General features: G+C 38.9%; 2 protein-coding genes across 2 annotated transcripts in view; one reads left to right on the plus strand and one right to left on the minus strand.

The window, feature by feature from the left end:
- LOC306850610 (mitochondrial 2-oxodicarboxylate carrier-like) overlaps positions 1-18,524 on the minus strand; it is a 99,710-nt gene that overhangs the window by 70,465 nt on the left and 10,721 nt on the right. The window lies entirely within an intron of this gene.
- LOC306850608 (dihydropyrimidinase-related protein 5-like) overlaps positions 2,759-18,524 on the plus strand; it is a 618,334-nt gene continuing 602,568 nt past the window's right edge. The window contains exon 1 of the mRNA XM_079386322.1: positions 2,759-2,902. The gene's annotated coding sequence lies outside the window, so the exon portion shown is untranslated. The remainder of the gene's footprint in view (positions 2,903-18,524) is intronic.

The raw sequence follows: 18,524 nt of genomic DNA on the forward strand, positions 1-18,524 counted from the left end.
TAATGATTATCTACTTTTCAGTGTACATTATGTTGATTCACTTGCATTATTTGAAACCATTGCTTTTAGATATAAATTTATTTTGAAACAAAGTTTTTATGATCAAATGTATAATTAGAGAGCTTATAAAACAAATGTAGGAATTGATAAAAACGTTTTATACTTTTATTTTTTATTACTTCTTATATTTCTTTTATTCTTTTAGTCATCACTGAATGCTCACTTAATCTTTAAAAGCTTTAAGAATTTATAACACTGTTAAATTTTTAGCAAATCCCAAAATATTCATTTTTCATATTGCACATTTAATCATAAATGCACTTCTAGAATGTATAGATTTTAGAATAATTATTGGAAATTATTATTATTAATTATTGATTATTATTTATGTCTAATTTATTTTTAATGATAAAATATCAATGATATCAAGCTTAAATGGCAAGTTCACAGATTTTCCAATGTTGGTGGCTTAAGTAAATTTTCAATGTGTATTGTTTTTCGTGTCACCTGTACAAAGATATCTCAATTTATTGGACAAAAGTTCACCATATGATGTAAAATGCATAATCTGGCAGACTTTTGGGCTACTGTTAAATCTACAAATCGTACTTCTGAATTTTTGCATGCCAACTTAGAATACCTGATCGAGCCCAGTGCATTATGGGTGTTGAAGTTTATCTACCTTTTTTCTACTGTATACTCCATATTTGACTTGAAAGTAAATAATGGCAAAGTTATCATTTTTGAGTGAGCCAGCCTTATAATATAGATTTTGACAGATTTACCACATGTACCCTTGATGCAGCTTTTCCAGTCAGATCAACCACAGTTCACACCACAACACATTGTGTGTGTGTGTGTGCATCCACATTACCCACTCACTAAACATTTAAAGTCAGGAAACAGTGAGAGAGCGACGGAACGGGATGGAAAGAGTGACTGTAGGAGAGAGAGAGATAGAAAGAAGGAGAGCAAGACAGACAGAGAAGGATCGCCCAGGTGGTCCTGTGTACTGTGGCCGCTGGGCAGTGATCTGACGTGAGGGGTAGAACCTGAAACCCATGCAAATGTGATCACTCCCGCTTCCACTGATTGGGGCGGCTGTGTATGAATATAATTGCAAAAAACCTCTTCCAAATGCCTTAGCGGTTTTGAAAAAATGGGAAGGAAGGATTTAGAAGCAATTCTTCGTCTTTGAAAGAGTGGGGTGAGCTGTGTGTGTGTGGTAGTGGGGGTCCGTAAGGTTAAATACGGTGTGTGTGCTGTAGTGTGCGTGTGAGAGAAATAGGGCTGTTTTCATTGTTGTTTCAGAGAGCTGGTTGCTACATGCAGGGAATGGGGAGAGAGGGGAATATTTGCTGGCAGAAGTTCTGCAGGGTTCAGAAGCCGCCTGTCACCCGGCCGATGATTGATGGCTCAGGCAGAAAGCTTAAGTCAACAGTGCATGAGCACGTCCAGGCTGTCCCGAGCGAACGAAACCACACCGAGACTCCACTCAGCACCCATTTAGAGGTCAGCAGTCTCAGAGGAATGACAGCTCTCACCATTATCTTATCAAAAACACCTCGCAGCAGTGCCGTGTGCTGGAGAAACTCTGTGCTACAAGTGAACGACACAATGTGACGTGACCAAAAATACTGAAGGCCGTCCAGTCGCTTTAACGTCGACTGCTAGAAGGCGTTCCTATTTTACTGGCGTATTCCATCTGCATAATGATGTGGATCACGTGATCTCCACACCAAGGGCTGGAACAGCTAAATAAAGTTACATGTTATCATTCTCATTTATCTCAATGGCAGTTACTTGTCTGGTACAGGACACCCAAGAAGTGCACAGACCTAAAATACCTACCATGACACAATAAAATATTTCATATGTTTATGTTGCTTTAAAAAAAGTCCCAACCATCCCAATCAAATATTAAAATGTAACTTCATTTTTTTTTTGGCTGAAAAAAATATAATAAAAAGAAGACACTTCAAAAGTTAATAAATAAAAAAACATTATTATTATTATTATCATCAACAACAATAAGCAATAAAAGGTGTGGATAATAGATAATAATTATGTATAAAAGATAAGGGCACACTTTATTTTAGGGTCCAATTCTCACCATTAACAAACTATGACTTTTGCATCAATGAAACTCCTAATTTGCTGCTTATTAATAGTTATAATAATAATTAGGGATGTAACGGTATGAAAATTTCTAATCACGATTATAGTGACCAAAATTATCACGGTTATCAGTATTATCACGGTATTGTTAAAATGTGCTGGAGATGTTCAAAAAGTACCGAAACATAAATCACTTCACCAAGTTTCATACTTAAAAATCAACAAACAGCAAATAAAATGACTTTTTGTTTGCATAATCACTAAAACAATAACATTACCAATGAGGTCTGGATTTTAAATGACAATTTGACTGACAACAGTTTAATAGCATGTTCAAATAAATAATGTAAATGTTCAAATAAAGCTTTGAAAAAGTTTAACATAAAAGGTAGACCACACATTTCAGCCTTTAAAGAAAATGGTTAAATTAAAATGATAATTAATAAATTATTATATGTATTTTATCTGCTCCATAAATAATTCTATATAGCATATCTGAATTGTTTAAATGTACATAAGTTTGTTTTTCATCAACCGGTTAAAATTTACAGCAGGTCATGCAAATTTGGTCAATTTTTTGGCCAGACAGAAACTGCACACAGACTGAATGTAAATAAGTGTCTGTAAATCCACTCTCTGGCAGCAGGTGGCGCTTTATATGGAAAAGCTGAATTACAGCTGAATCCTGTGAACTCCGCGAACACTTCCTTTAGGTATTACATGGAGCGAAGATGAAAACAAAATGCCATCAAATCGTTTCTGAAGACAGTCCGAACCTTCAGAGGTACATTCATATAATTAATTCATTGATATATTAATTTGTATAATTCCCTTAGCACTCTTTTAAAACCTCCCAGCTTTTCCGCCCTATTTTCACTCAGAACGAAACTACTGTGCTGCTGTGCGCTCGTGACACTGTTACTGAAAACTCTGCTTTATGCCGGACAGTATTTATTTATCGCGAGTTGTTTAAATCACGGTAATCGAATACGGTTTTAATGATAATTAAAATATGAAACGGTAATACTAACCGCGGGGAATTTTATCACGATTTATCGTCAAACCGGTAATCGTTACATCCCTAATAATAATAATTCGTTACATTTATATAGTGCTTTTCTGGGTACTCATAGTGCTTTTAGGGGGGGAATCTCCTCAACCACCACCAATGTGCAGCATCCACCTAATAAGGTAGCTGTTAATTTTAGGTATTGGGAAGGATTAGGGATGTAGAATGTGGTCATGCAGAATATGAGCGTTATAAGTACTAATAAATGTTCATAATAAGCATGCTAATTAGCAGCTAGTTAATTGTGAGAATTGGTCTCTATACTAAAGTGTTAACAAAGATAATAACTGATTTTGGGCACATTATAATTTTGTTGTGTTGTCTCACTTGCTACCAGTCTAGATGGTGTGCAAGAACACATGTCTGTCAGATGAGTGAAAGAGAATAAGACATATATATTGAATGCATGGGTTTTTTTGGGGGGGGCTCCCCCATTAGCCGGGCATTAATGTGTGTGAGAGACGATTTAGAGGGTTCTAGGTCACTGAGAGCGGGAAGCAGGTGTCCCTCACTGATCTATGTGCAGTTCCACTTCAACACCTCATCATTAAACAGACACGCATACACATGCACCTTCCCCCAACTCAACTTACATGTTTTATGTTCCGCCTCGAAGATCCTGCCGTAGCTCTTCGTTTTTTTCGAAAATCCTAACAAACATGAATAGCTATTACAAGCACCTAAAATAACAACACTGGGGAGGTTCAGGAAGGAATCCCACATTCATTTAAATAAAAGAATATCGGTAGTCACTAGTTTGTGTGTGTGTGTGTGTGTGTGTGTGTGTGTATGTTTGTCCATGTATGTGTGCTCGCATTTATGAGGTTAAAGTCAACATGAAATGGCATGCACAACCCATTTTACTTGCTTAATGCAATGCGTTTCCAATTAAAAAAAGATAATAAAAAAGAATTTAAGAAATGACCGGGGCCTGATATAATATATATACACACAGGTTAAATTACAGGTTAAAAAGAAAAAAAACCTGACCCTGGTGACTAACAGCAAACTCTAAGCGATGAGGAGTTTAGAAAAAAAAATGTTGGGTTTGGTTGGAAAAAGTACAGCATCATATCTTCATGATCCGTCATGTAATCTAGATGGTTGACAACATTTCAAAACATTCTGTCAGTTTTGTTCCAAGCGGTCTAAACGTTTTATGAACCTCATCCCAACTTAATCTCTTCTGCTCAATCACAGAACCATATAGATCAACAGAAGGAATTAAAATGCATATGTCCTTAAACATACGTGGGACTCTGGAGCCAAACAGAGACTAAACTCCACATTCTCACGAGCTTGTATTTAAACAACGTAAAATTCAATTCACTATATTTAATTTTCAAATGTGGCCCATCTGTAGAGTAACATACAACAGTCTAAATGTGCACAAACGAGTGGAAATACCTCTTGCTCTCCACACCAAACAGTGACACGGAGAGAGAAAGTAGAGGCAATGTTGCGGTCCCTGACATTTTCATCAGTGTGTTTGTCTTCCCCTCCAAATGAATGGCAGATGCTGTGAGAAGCTGTGAGCAACAGCGAGGCCTTTCTGAATGGCCCTGAGATGAAGGCAGTAGAGAGAACACACGCATACTCACACACACACACAGATTTATGTTCCTGATATCTTATTGCTGCAATCTCCAGTTGATTAAGAGCAGACCAGGCTGCTAAGCGGCGAGTATGCTGAGATAAGCCGTGCAGAGCGGAAGAACTCAGACTCCTGAGTCGAGCTGGAACGCTGGAGGTCTTGGCTGTAGCTAGGCCCAGCGTAGAAACGCTGCCACAGGGGCCATGTTAACTCTGACCACAAAGAGAATCTCTGCCTCGACATTATCACTAAAGAACATCACAGTACAGACTAGACTATTGCACGTCACTACAGATACTAGAGTTTGTTGGGGGCTCGGCCGGGATAGACGAAAGGACTGAGGGAAGCTAAAACATCATCCTTGTAGTGCACTTAGGTTATAGGAACAATATTTGTGAGATGAGTGCAGCTGAACTCTACGTACCTACACTTTATTGGCCTCATGATGAAACTTTAACATTCATGGACCCTTTCCATGGTTACAAAATGATTTTTTTATAGTGGGGAAAAATAATTGTTTAGAGTAACAAAAAAGTTATTTTAAGAAATAAAAGAATTAAAAGAAATCATTTTGTATCCTTTATTTATTTATTATTTTTTGCATCACTAAATTCTGTTCTGTAGGTTCCAGCCTGTTCAGTTCTTAAAAAAGATCCATTAAAAAAAAGACAGAGAATGTAAAGTTTAACATAATGCAGCAATTCATGAGACAGACATACACATGTAGGCCCAAATGTGCCGAACTATTTCACGTGAAGCAAACCCACCAGTCTTTAAAGGCTATTTTCTTTTCCGACCCTCATCTTCATCTTTGTGCCCCTCTCATTTCTCCTTCCTGTGGCTCTCCTCCCAAACCGGGGATGTGTGTTTCTCCCAGCTGTGGCCCATGGTCTGATTGCCTCTGATTTGGGTTAAGTGATTACTATCCCCCTGTGGTATGGGAGGGTATGGTGCCACAGGCTGGAAACAAACCTTCTTTCTCTGCTTCAAAAGACTCTAGTCGAATACCACAACCATCCAAATTTCTGGGCTAATACAGCATTGAACCTGTTACTATGTTTGGCCTGAGACATATTAGCCTTTAACCGGTGGTGAAATAAGTGTCATTTAGCACTGTTACACATTAAAACTTTAGGGAACTGAAACGGTCAAAAGTTTGTGCACACCTAACAAAATACATGTGAATCATGATACCAAAAAAGAATTTGATCTAAATGCTTATGCCTAATTTTTTTAAATCTCTAAAAATGTTATTTTAAACAAAACTAACAATTTAAGCACTTTGTGAAGTTGTTTGTGCCCAATGTTATGCAGACTATGTGTTTTCAAAATCTTTAACATGACAAATCTGACCCCTTATTGACCTCCTTTTTAAAATCTAAAAGCAGGCATATATTTTCATGCATATGTTATAAATACACTGAAAAATTATTAATTGAATTTACTAATTTGTTTTTTAAGGCAAGTAGTTGCAATCAATTTATTTTAGCTACATTTAAATAAACAAATTTAGTTTACTAACTTTAAATGTTTTTTTCTTTTTTAAATGTAGCTAAAATAAACAGTTTGCTACCACTTACCTTAAAAACATTAAGTATAATTTTTTTTTCTGTGAATTGATGAATGCAGATACTTATAAAAGTGGTTTCTATATCAAAATATTGTAGATTATATCCGTAATCATTTCTTTTTTTTTAAAGGCTTTAAAAATTATACTGTATTTTTTATATATTGAGCTTTAGAAAAGAACATCCACCGAGCAAGTTTTAGTTGTATGATAATTAATGAATTCGTAATATTGTAAGCAGTCTTCGCCAAAGTAATTAAACATATTGGAAAGCGGGAAAGAAAATGTGTACAACACTATTAACATACAGATGAATAAAACCAGTAGACCTGCTGATTATTAAATATTAGTTCACTTCAATAAAAAAATACATGAGGACTGCATGCAGATGCTTGCGTTTTTTCTTTTATTTATTGTATGTGTGGTTAAGCATTAGCAAACCTCTGACCATATCTGCACAGATCATCTGTGGGAGCGTATCTGTAGTCACATCTGCAGACATGTTAAGAGAGTGCCGCCTGTGACTGCTTTATACCGCTCCGAGCAGTGTCTTTGCGTCTTCTGTAAAACAGTTATTTACGACCAGAAGTTAAACTGTCTCTGACTGTGTAATTCTTAATTTTTTACTGCAGGCTGGGGTGAAAAAAGTGCATGATGTGTTATTCTTCCATCCTCCACTCCACAGATAAACTGAGCAGATTTAAAGCATACATATCATTACTTCCACAGGGACTCGTGTAAGAAACACCTCGACTTCAGCTCAGCAGCGTCCCCCAAAAACATACAACACAGGCCACTGCAACCTAATAAACTCATTTTCTGCTCAAATAATTTCTTAGTCTAAGATGACAGCTGATATTTTCTCGTGACTCACCTCAGTTTGATAAAGACATAAATTAACTTGCCTGAACCCAGAGGGAGTTTATCTGGTGGTTACTAAGGTCACACAAACAATTTATCAAATCATTTACAGTGTTATTTATGGGTAAGTGACAAAAATAAATACACTATATGTAAATTAGACTATTGACAGTACCACATTGCCTTAAGTCTATCTTCTATCTAAATTGCAAACATACAGCATATAGTAATACAGTAAAACCATATTAATTTGCATACCTCACATAATTAAATAAATTAATATGTTAATAATTTGCTTACCATAATTGGCCTGGGTTTGAAACGGGTAATATTTGTGTATATAATATAATAAAGGTATATAATAATTGTGTCAAGCATTTTCTTTTTGTTTGCAGATGATAAATGACTCATGTCATACATCACATATAAAAATGCAGGGGAAAAAATTAAATAAATAACATAAAATAAAATAGCATAAAATTAAAGCAGACCACAGTTATTCTGCCTGCATGAACAAGACGGAAAACGTCAGAATGTGTGTGTCCAGAATAAAACACAGTTGTCTTTGCTTTGATAACCTGCAGAGGAGACTTGCCTTGTTTGTTAGTTCACATTTTGTTTTCATTTCAAAGCTATGGAGACCAGAACTATTTTTTTTTTATTTTGCTAATGACAGATTAGACTGATTACTGTTACTATGTCATGACTGATTTTATTTCTCTTGAATAAAAAAAAGCTGTAAATTGCTGAAAGCAAATTTAGAGGTGCAAAATAACAAGGAGTAATTTACAGTTATAAACCTTGACAGAATGATCATGGCTGTTTAGGTTGTGATAATACCAGACTTAGCTGGTGTATAACACTGCTAATGTAATGCAACCAAATAAATGAAAATGAAATGAAAAGTGAAAATGAAATATTAATTTGAGTACTTTTTTCAATGAGCCTTCTTGAAGAAGTCACGGAGAGGCTGAACACAAGTACAACTATGTACAAAAATAGAAATCCTGGAATTAACCCACATTAGTCACAGGTCATTATTGAAATATTTAACCACTGAATAAACCTAAATGCTGTGAAATACAATATATAAAATGCACGGCATCAATATTTAATATAATATTGCGTATTTATATTTCAGAGACTCCATGGGAGCATACAGGCCGTTTATGAATATCACAAGCACATTATATCGATGTTTCTAAATCTGTCATGTCAAATTAATAACATTACACAAACCACATGCTGTGTATAAACATGCATATACATCAACATTAAACACAAAATATCAGAGCTACATTTGTATCATCCTCTGTGGTTAAACATAAACATTCTCCACAAGATAAATAGTATGCGCCCAAGAATGAAAAACCATTGCTACATGCTTTCCCAGCACATTCCCACATGCAATTTAATTGTAAAAGGCTTTATTTAAAAACCTGTTTATTGTTATTATTGTTGTTGCAGTTATTACTAATGGTGTCTCTGAGCAGAACCAGCAGAACTAATTACGCCCCACACTGGCAGTGAAGAGTACTGTCTCTGGCTCACCTCTATTTCTCAAAATAAGGCCTGTCAAAAAACAAAACATCAGCTGGGGGAAGTGTGCAAGACCACCAAGGTAATTTTCTCTCCTCCTTGTATTTGTTTAAACTTTCATGGCTTGGCTCAGGCTCTCCTGGGCCATCTTTCACTCCTTGTTTTTTGCTCCTTTACACCCAAAGTCAGCGGGCAGCGGAAGCCTCTTCCTCCAGCTGACCCCCTATGCTCAGGCTGACCCCAGACCCTCGGTCACGTCAGGGTCCTGACCCCTCCTGGGCTTGACCGGCACCATGGATGTTCTCGCAGTCCAGGGGAGGGTAGATGTTGGGACAATGGACAGGAAAGTCCATCTGCTTTGACCCTCTGTTGTTCAGACTGGCAGCATTGCTGCAGGTCTGCATGCTGGAAAAAAGATGGGATGGGAAAGAAAGGAGCTATGGAAAAAGCTGAGAGATGGATGAGCTTGCAGGGTGGCCGATACATCTGGAGCCCCAGTGCCATGGCGCGAGGGGAGGCAATGAGCAGTGCTGCCATTAAAGAGTAAAGACAGGCTGTTGTTTTATCTTCCCCCGTGATTCCCCCACTGGCCGTTTACACTGGGCAATAAATATGATTTTGCTCAAAACATATTTGGCTGATGATAACATTAGGGAATTAAGCATTTTCTTTTTTTATTTGCTTTTTATGGCACTTACTGTCAAAATACAGCCCTGTGCCCACATGTGTGAGGTAACATTCTCCTTCTCTCACCCAGGTTCTCTCGCTTTGGCTCCTTCTGGTCTTCCACTCACACACTCCAATTCCATTCCAGTGTGTGGGCCCTTGAGCAGATGGTGGGAAGTGAAAGTAAGAGCTACATAGGCCCGTCTAGGCTCACGACTCAAACTCAGGCAGCTTTTATGATCTGTGTTCCCTTTCCTACAGTAAAATTCACACCAGAGCCTTTCCAGTGGAGCAGCGTCACCGGCCGCCCAGCCAATGATAACAGGCTGATGCGCGTGGAGAAGCAATCTAAACACATAAGGAGAAGCTCTCTGCTGCATAAATGCCTTCAGGCCTCTTTCCTCAACGTCATTTCTTTCCAGGGGCCTTCCGAGACTTGGACATTAACTCACACTCAAGGAACCCCTGAGCTCTCTGCTAATGACTTACAGCACTAATTTGTGGTGTTTCTTAAGGCAACCATCACAATTAGTATTGCTCATACTTTGAATTGCGATTTTTAAAATAAATTAAACCTCAAGTATTGAACTATGGCATGGAACTAGTCATTCAATATTTGTGCTATAGACAAGAATTGGTGTGTTTTTACTAAAGGGTGTGCCATTACATTTCTAATCATTCATACTTAAGTTTCTATGCCTGGAAAATAAAATTAGTGAAAAAAAAACATACACCTGATTGAGAAAGGCACTTGGGCTGCATTCCCCTAAAAGCACTGTAAGCCTAATTAGATCAAAGAACCATTGCCAGCAATGGTCTCTACAATTAACTTAGCTCACAATGCTTTTGAGATGCTTTGATACTGTGAATCATCAGATTCTTCTGTCCACCCTCTCATCACTGGGCATCACAGGGATTCCACTTCACTGGTTTAAGTCCTGTCTCACAGGTAGGTCTTTCAGAGTGGCCTGGGGAGGGGAGGTATCCAAAGCACATCAACTGGTCACTGGGGTTCCTCAGGGATCAGTTCTTAGACCCCTTCTCTTCTCCATATATACTACATCACTGGGACACATCATACAGGCACATGGTTTATCCTATCATTGCTATGCTGATGACACACAGCTCTCTCTTTTATTTTAACCAGATGATCCAACGGTAGCTGCACGGATCTCAGGCTGCCTGGCAGACATACTCGGCATGATGAAAGAACATCACGTACAGCTCAACCTGGCAAAGACTGAGCTTTTCGTCTTCCCTGCCACACTGACTGTACAGCATGATTTCACCATGCAGCTAGGTTCAGTAACAACTAGCCCATCAAGTTCGGTCAGAAATCTTGGTGTAATCTTTGATGACCAGCTGACTTTCAAAGGCCACATTGCAAAAACCACTCGTTCATGCACGTTTGTACTGCACAACATCAGAAAGGTCAAGCCCTTCCTAAAGGAGCATGCTGCACAACCGCTTGTCCAGGCCCTTGTCATTTCTAGGCTGGACTACTGCAATGCTCTTCTGGCTGGACTTCAATCACGCGCAATAAAACCTCTACAAATGATTCAGAATGCAGCAGCACAACTGGTCTTCAGCAAGCCCAAAAGTGCCAAAGTTACACCTCTCTTTATCTCCCTGCACTGGCTACTGGTTGCAGCTCGCATCAAGTTCAAGACATTGATGCTTGCATATAGAATAGCCACGGCCTCAGCACCCTCCTACTTCCACGCACTCTTACAAATCTACATCACCTCCAGAAGCCTGAGATCTACAAGTCAGTGATGCCTTGTGGTAACATCACAGAAAGGCACAAAATCACATTCCAGAACATTTTTGTTCACCGTTCCTGGCTGGTGGAATAATCTTCCCACTCCATGTAGAATTATGAATCCCTTACAATTAATACAATTCAGTGACAGCTGAAAACTTATCGGTTTCGTCAATATTTGACTGCATCTTATTATAAAAAAAAAAAAAAAAAAAACTTTGCTTTCTCTTTCCTTAAATACCTCCCTGTCTAGCTTGTACTCATCTGAACAATGTCTGAGTCATTTTATTATGAGCACTTCCTGTGTGATGAATCTCTTGTTGTATTCCTCAGTGGTAAGTCCCTTTGGATAAAAGTGACTGCTAAATGAATAAATGTAAATGGACTGTAAATGAAATGCAGCCCTGAGCCATATATGAGACCGGAACATCACAGATCACGGAACATCACAGGTAGCTCCTGATGAGTTACCATCCTGCAGAGTTTAGTTCCAAGCCTAATCAAACACACCTGAACCAGTTTACCAAGGTCTTCAGGAATAGCAAGGTGAATTGTAAGCAGCAGGGTTGGAACTCAAGTGCAGGAACAGGAATGACTCTCATGGAGGCACAGGAGTGAGCTACGTGGATTTCAAGAGGTATGTAACCTTACACACAGCCATACAAGCCTAGAAACAATTTGGCAACACCATAAAAACCACCCAAAATGCCCAGCATTACCACTGACATTTACTTCAGTAAATGAAATTTCTAATTGTAACAAAAGATTTCCATGACATCTCTGGTGGGGTTTATTACTACAGTAGGTCTTGTTTCGTTGAGAAAGTTTCTGACTTTTTGAGAAGAGAAAATTTAAGGAAACATGAGCAAAACATCCTTGGGCACAGATGCCATCCCTCAAAAGAAAGAATTCACCTAAACGTTAACATTGACCACAAAAGATACACAAATAAGACAGAGAAACAGCTCACCTCGCTTTGGGCCTGTACTAGCCCCTTATCCAAACACAAACAGAGGCTCACAATAAACATAGAAAAGGGGAAAAGAAGGGGAAAAAGACTGAATACAATTCATGTAGGGTTGGGAGGGCTGAATTAAGATCACAAACAACATCCATGTTATGATGAGGTTTGAAGACATTCTGACTGAAGGAAGCAATAGTGACACTGAGGTCTCTTTCTTAGCCGTCAGAGACACATGGCCATCTGTCCCACTCCCATGCCACAACAAATCACCAAGTTACAAGCGCTGAGCTGACCCAGAGCTCAACCCGCAGAGCCGAAACAGGAAAACACACTTGTTTTTCTCCTTTCCTCCTAATTCAAGGTAATAAGAGTGATCTGCCTTGCTAAATCAAAAACAAGTGCACATGAAATGAATTTCGACTTTAAAACAATTGGGCAGAGACCAACAGGCCGCTTCAGGTTAGAGACAATTCAAGACACTTCAAGGGCCTTATTTCACTGAAATAAAGGCTATGTGTTCCCTGTTCTGTTGGTCAAGGAGTCAAGGATTTGACCTTACAAATTACTAAACACTGGGATTAAGGATTGAACCCTTGCGCTCACATCGTGTGGTGTGCCTTTCAGAGATTCTGGATTTATCTGATCTTTCTTGGATACATGGACCCACACACACAGCCGTCCAGGTTGAGGACCACAGTGGTGCTGGCGTGTGCAGGGGGCGGTGACTGCCATGGCCTTGAATGGCTCTGTCCGCATCAGTGCAAAACTGGTTCTGACAGAGCAGCGCTGGAGGAGAGATGCCTCTGCCCCTCCCTTACGCCGTTTCCCTACAAGATGCTATCATTCCTCCCGCAGACTAGATTTCTTGGGTGACTTCAAAGCTTGTTCACTAAGTGTTTAGAAGAATGCGATGGAAACAGGAAAATAATGTTCTGATTTCTGTAAACTTTATAACATCTGCTTTTGCTTAGCGTTGCTGCAGCGCTGAGCGGCGCCTCCACTCTGCTCTTCGCTCGGGACATTTTTTCCCACAGTTTAAAAAGCACCTCACACGCTGTGCCAAATCAAAGACAAAGAATGGTGGAGCAAGGAGCAAGAACAAATACCTAGTTTAAAAAAAGCACAAGGAAAACAAGAAAAGGAAGGCCTTTTTGCAGAGGCTGAGAATTTGATTAGTTAATTGAATCGATTCTTCATTATTTGTGCTCTGCATCATTCACAAGAGGGTGCTGCTAATTGGAAATAAAATGAATGATCATAATCTGTTCATGTGGTCTTGTGTGATCTTGGATCAAGAACAGCTTTAAAAAGCAGATGCAAACATCTGCGTGCATATGCATTGTCAGTGTTCATACAAAATGAGTATGTACAGGTACGTCTGCCTGCTGCCACACACATACACTCACACGACCTCCTTATGTGCACTGCAAGGGACGCAAAACTACCTCTGCAAGCAAAAACGTCCCATTGCAATTTGTAAGTCAGTCTCCCTTGCTTAAAGGGTAGCATGACAAGACTCCTATGTATACACACAACATCCGACTCTGAGCCGGAGGGCTTCTTCTCCTTTCCTTAACTCAATCATGCTCAGGTTTCACTCTCGCCCATCTGAACACACTCACTTCCTTCTTCTGACCTCCCCCATCCAGACCATTACCTACAACCTAACATGTATAAGCAGCTTTAAAACCCACAGAAATATGCCATATTTTATACATAACTTGATAGATGGATTATATGATAATGTGACTTTCAGTCATTACCCAATGTTGCTAGCAAGATCACGAAAAACTGCTCAGGCTGAAAGCATTTTTGCTTGCTGAAAAAGCTTGGTCATGGTCATTATTTTAACAAAATTTGTTGTACAGCTCAGGACATTGTTGTAGCATTAGTATCCGCACATGTTAGTTTAATTAGTAGGACTAGCGATTCTTTATCAGCACATGATATTTAAATTTGATTTAATCATGCAAGAATGGAAACCAAAGATGGACATGAAACAAGAACTCTATGAGTGGTGTGAGAGCGATAACATGGGAAAGGATAAAGGACAGACAAAGGAGGTTGCTAAATGCTAGCTAACTTCTATTTGTTTACTTTATGTACTTTTGCTTGTACTATTAATCAGATTTAAATCTCAATTGGTTTATGTAGTACAAAGAAATGGAAAGAGTCCCCAATTTCCCCTAAAAGAAACTGAGAGTGTTCTTTGATTTATTTTGAAGAAGCTGGCAACCCTAGTCCAATCAAACTGGCATTGCACACAAGAAAACATCAATGTGTCAGAGCATATTTGCTAGATGCAAGGACCTTTTTCATTAGGGTTTTTTTGTAGATTTGAGAGACCTCTCATATGTCAAGAAGTTGTCTTACATTCTCAAACATAATCAGTCTTGGAGCATTGTTGAAAGGATATTGTTTGTTTAGCTCATGACTAGAGACAATGCTAAACCATTCCATGCTAGCTAGGGGCTAGTTAAGTAACAGTCATCCAGAATAGTTTAAGTGTACCTCTCTGAAGTCTAACCCATCTTAAACATGGTCTGCTCTGTCACGAGCCAACCCATCCCCTCCACCCTCTCATAATGCTGTTGTTTGCGAATGATGCATTGCCGTATGGTGAATGTACATGTTTGAGGTTAATTGAAAACACATGCGTTTCTACACAAACATTTGTGGGGGCACTGTAAACAATGCTTTCTCCATCTTTCTCTAGGGCGATCGGGCTTAGAAGGTCAAGGGTGTTGACTGGTGCCAGGTTCTGTCCGTTTGTAACATAACACAGAGCTGACATGAGGCGGGGGGTTCTGAGTTTGGTCCTCACATGTCTTCATTTAGCATGTTACAGTAAGGTGGAAGTGACCCTATAACACCCTTACAGTGAGAGGCACGCCAATCTGAATGGAGGTCATTAGAATGGCTGTCATGGGCACGTGTGGATGGGGTGGGTGATTGGGGGTCTTGGCCTGCTGGGTTGTGGTCCACAGGTCTACAGATTTGATTTCCTCACTTTCCTGCTTCAGGAAAAAGGACAGACCAAGGAAAATAAATGCAGGGGGAAAGGGGAGAAAACAAATTAAGGTGAACATTGAGAAGCTACCACTGGCAATGTATGGGTGAAATTAAGGAACAGGACATATGGAAGGATAGGTACATAGGGAAGTGGCACAGAGGAAGTGCTACAGTGTCTGACATTATATCATGCAAGAAGGCCAAAAAAATAAAAATCAGATGCCTTTGAAGTTGACTCCACCATTCTTTGTAAAACAATATGATTATGGATTCAGTAAATCTAATTTCTAGAGCCCCAACATTATGTATTAGCATTATTAACGCAAATATTCCTCTTCCAACTTCTCACTCGCTTTGTATACATTCAATTTATAGTCTATAAGACTTCAGCTCTTTCAAAATCATTAAGCGAGTAATTTAAGGCATCACAGGAACACTATCATCTCAAAGGATTTTCCCAAAAATAGGCAAAAGATGCTGCCTTGCCTTCACCAATTTCTATAGCAGAATTCAATGTATCCTTCCAAGAGAATGCAATTCCAGAATGCATTGTGACAAGCTCAGTGAAAAAGAAATGGAGGATGAACCAGAAAGAAATGCACTTATAATTAATCCATTACCAACAGCTATTATTTATTATTATAGCTATTATTATATTTAAAAAAAAATAATTAACTATTGAGTATAAATAAATTATGCATGTGGCATGTAGAGTTCAAAATAGCCCACTTAGGTTCCATCTCTGTTAGGATGCTGCCATACAAAGTAGCTGGCTATGTAGGCAGCTCACTAGGTTCTTTGAACACAGCATTTAAGTGAGTCTCTGAACAGATATCGAACAGAGATTGCTTCGGGAGAAATCGCTGTGACATGCCCCATGACCGTCACTCATGCCCAGCCAGTCTGTCCCCCAGCCCTCTCTGTCCTTAGTCCCTCAGACTCTGACTTCCTGTTCCTGCCTCTCTCTACAATGATGAATGGCTGCAAGCTCCATTCAATTACGCCTTGAGTGCGAAGAGACAGGAACAATGGGAGCTGGCCTATGCAGTGTGGCGCAGGCCCACTGCATTCTTAGCAACAATTTAGCCTAATTAGCATCAACTCATGCCCCATCCATCATACTCCTCAAGAAACATAAACAAACTGTCAGCTCTAGCGTAACAAACAGATCACCCAGCTACTTAACACAAATTATTCTTACATGAAACGCAGCTTCTCAGGCAACCTTCCCCCCTCCAGGCCATCTGGGGGAATGAAGGGCTATTAAAATTGAAGACATATGTTCCAGTCAAGTTCAACTCCCCAGACTGTTGCGGCTGATGCGGTGACAGTTTGCCCAGGCTTATGAGGGAGTTGGGTGAGGATGGAGCAGTCTGTTGCAGGAGGAAAGGATTTGGATGACGATACGATCAGGTTAAGAACAGGTGTGATGGATGTCAATCATGCTTTATGGAGGTTTGAGCTGCCATTTCAAATTCTCTGCTTGACATTTTTGAAAATGCCGAGAGAGCTGGGAAATAAAGCATTGCTTTTTTTTCTTGTAACATTTGGCAGTCATCATTACATGGATATGGATGCCTACCAACCAATAAAATTCAGGCATGAAATAAAGGGATCAGTAGTTCTTTTTTAACATTCTGTTTTATAGGACAGTTCTTGTTAATTTTTCAGAAAGAAGCAAAGAGCTAAGGGACTATTTGGTTGGAAGCAAGTATTACAACAAGAATCGTTGCAATACAGACAATAGCACAATATGAATGTACTAGTTATCACCTAATTTAAAAAAGGAGTGCAAATGAATAAACTAATTACCACTTAGGGAGTCAGAAACTTCTTTTTAGTCAGAACAATTTAAATTTAGCATAAAACAAATGCAATCCAACCTAAGCACTGCTTAGAAAAAAAATCAACTTGTGCAGATTCCATTCCATGGGTACATTAAACTTCAATTTGACGTTCCTTTTGTTCTTGTCTCAGCTTTCACAATCAGTTTGGGGAAGAGCTCATAAATGAAATAAAATTAATTAAGGCTAAATATTTCTAATGGAAATATATTGCTCTAAAATGTTCTGAGTACAAAAAGTGTAGACTGTTAAGTTTAACCAGGTAACAGGACAGCTTGGAAAACGTCAAGCTTAGTCTGACTCACACGCTGCCAAACTCTCCAAATTTGTCACTTTTCCATTTCCTTTTTGATGTTATGCAGCGTGTGAAATGCTTCGCTAATTAACTAGGAAGCTTGGCAGGAGTGCCTTGTTGTTTTTAGGGGAGCGATGGCAAACCTCAGTCGTCTTGGCCAAAAGAGACTGCACTAACTCAAGAGTGACAAATACACCATTGCTCCTCCCCCAAATGTAAAAAAAAAAAAAAAACTAAACAAAAATGCAAGAGAAGCAAACAAAATGACAGAGTGCTGTTCATTTTTCATGCCCTTCTTAAAGTACCTTTATTCCACATTAAAAATACCACACTAATTAGGGGGAAAATGGCAGTTTTATGCAAAAGTGAGATTCCTTGCCAAGGTGTCAGTGGAGGGTTATTCTAAACAAGTTAATTCTCTCACAACATCAGAATGATGTCATTTGCTATTTTGCTCATTAGCGATTCCTGGATCAGAGCCAAAAATAATTTTCATTCATTTGTGAGGTCAATTATGAGCCTTGTTCTTTTACTTCATCTTTTTTCAAAGCATGTTCAGATTAGTGCAACCTGAAAATAATACGGTCCTCTAGCATGATTAATAAATGAACTGCATCTTCCATCGAGGCAGCTCAGTGCCTCAGACAGCATGACATTCGATTTACCCACATGCATAATGCTCATTACATTCTCATTTTTCCCACACCACTCTATTTTCCCCATTTTCAAAGGCAGGTCTTTCAGCTCAGCCCCTGTGATGATGGATATCACTTATGAGCTGCTCAGCCTCTGGTTTATAAAGCGTAGACATATTCATACTGCTAAAGCTGGCCCGTTTTATATCAGTTGTGTGACCTAACAGGGGGTTGGGATACAACAAATTACATTTTTGCCTGCTTTCTGTCTGAACAGTCACGCTTTCCAACTCTTGAGAGGGATTCCACCACGATGAATTGCGCTTACGGTTACTGCACATGCATTCTTTTCATGAGATCTTCAGCATCACTAATTTAATTCATTTATCAAATTTTCCACTCTTACATTACTCAGTATCATTATTATAAAGCAATAAGCCTGCACTTTAGGCTGTGGATTGCAGTGGATTGCAGTGATTGTACAGTACTTGTAGGCAAAAAATTACTGCATTTTCTGACTTCACAAAAAAGTATATCTTAAAAATGTAATTATTAATAATTCATTAAATTAAATTGATTTGTTTTACTGTTGCTAAGT

Source organism: Barbus barbus (genome assembly GCF_936440315.1).
Source record: "Barbus barbus genome assembly, chromosome: 30".
Classification (NCBI taxonomy): Eukaryota; Metazoa; Chordata; class Actinopteri; order Cypriniformes; family Cyprinidae; genus Barbus; species Barbus barbus.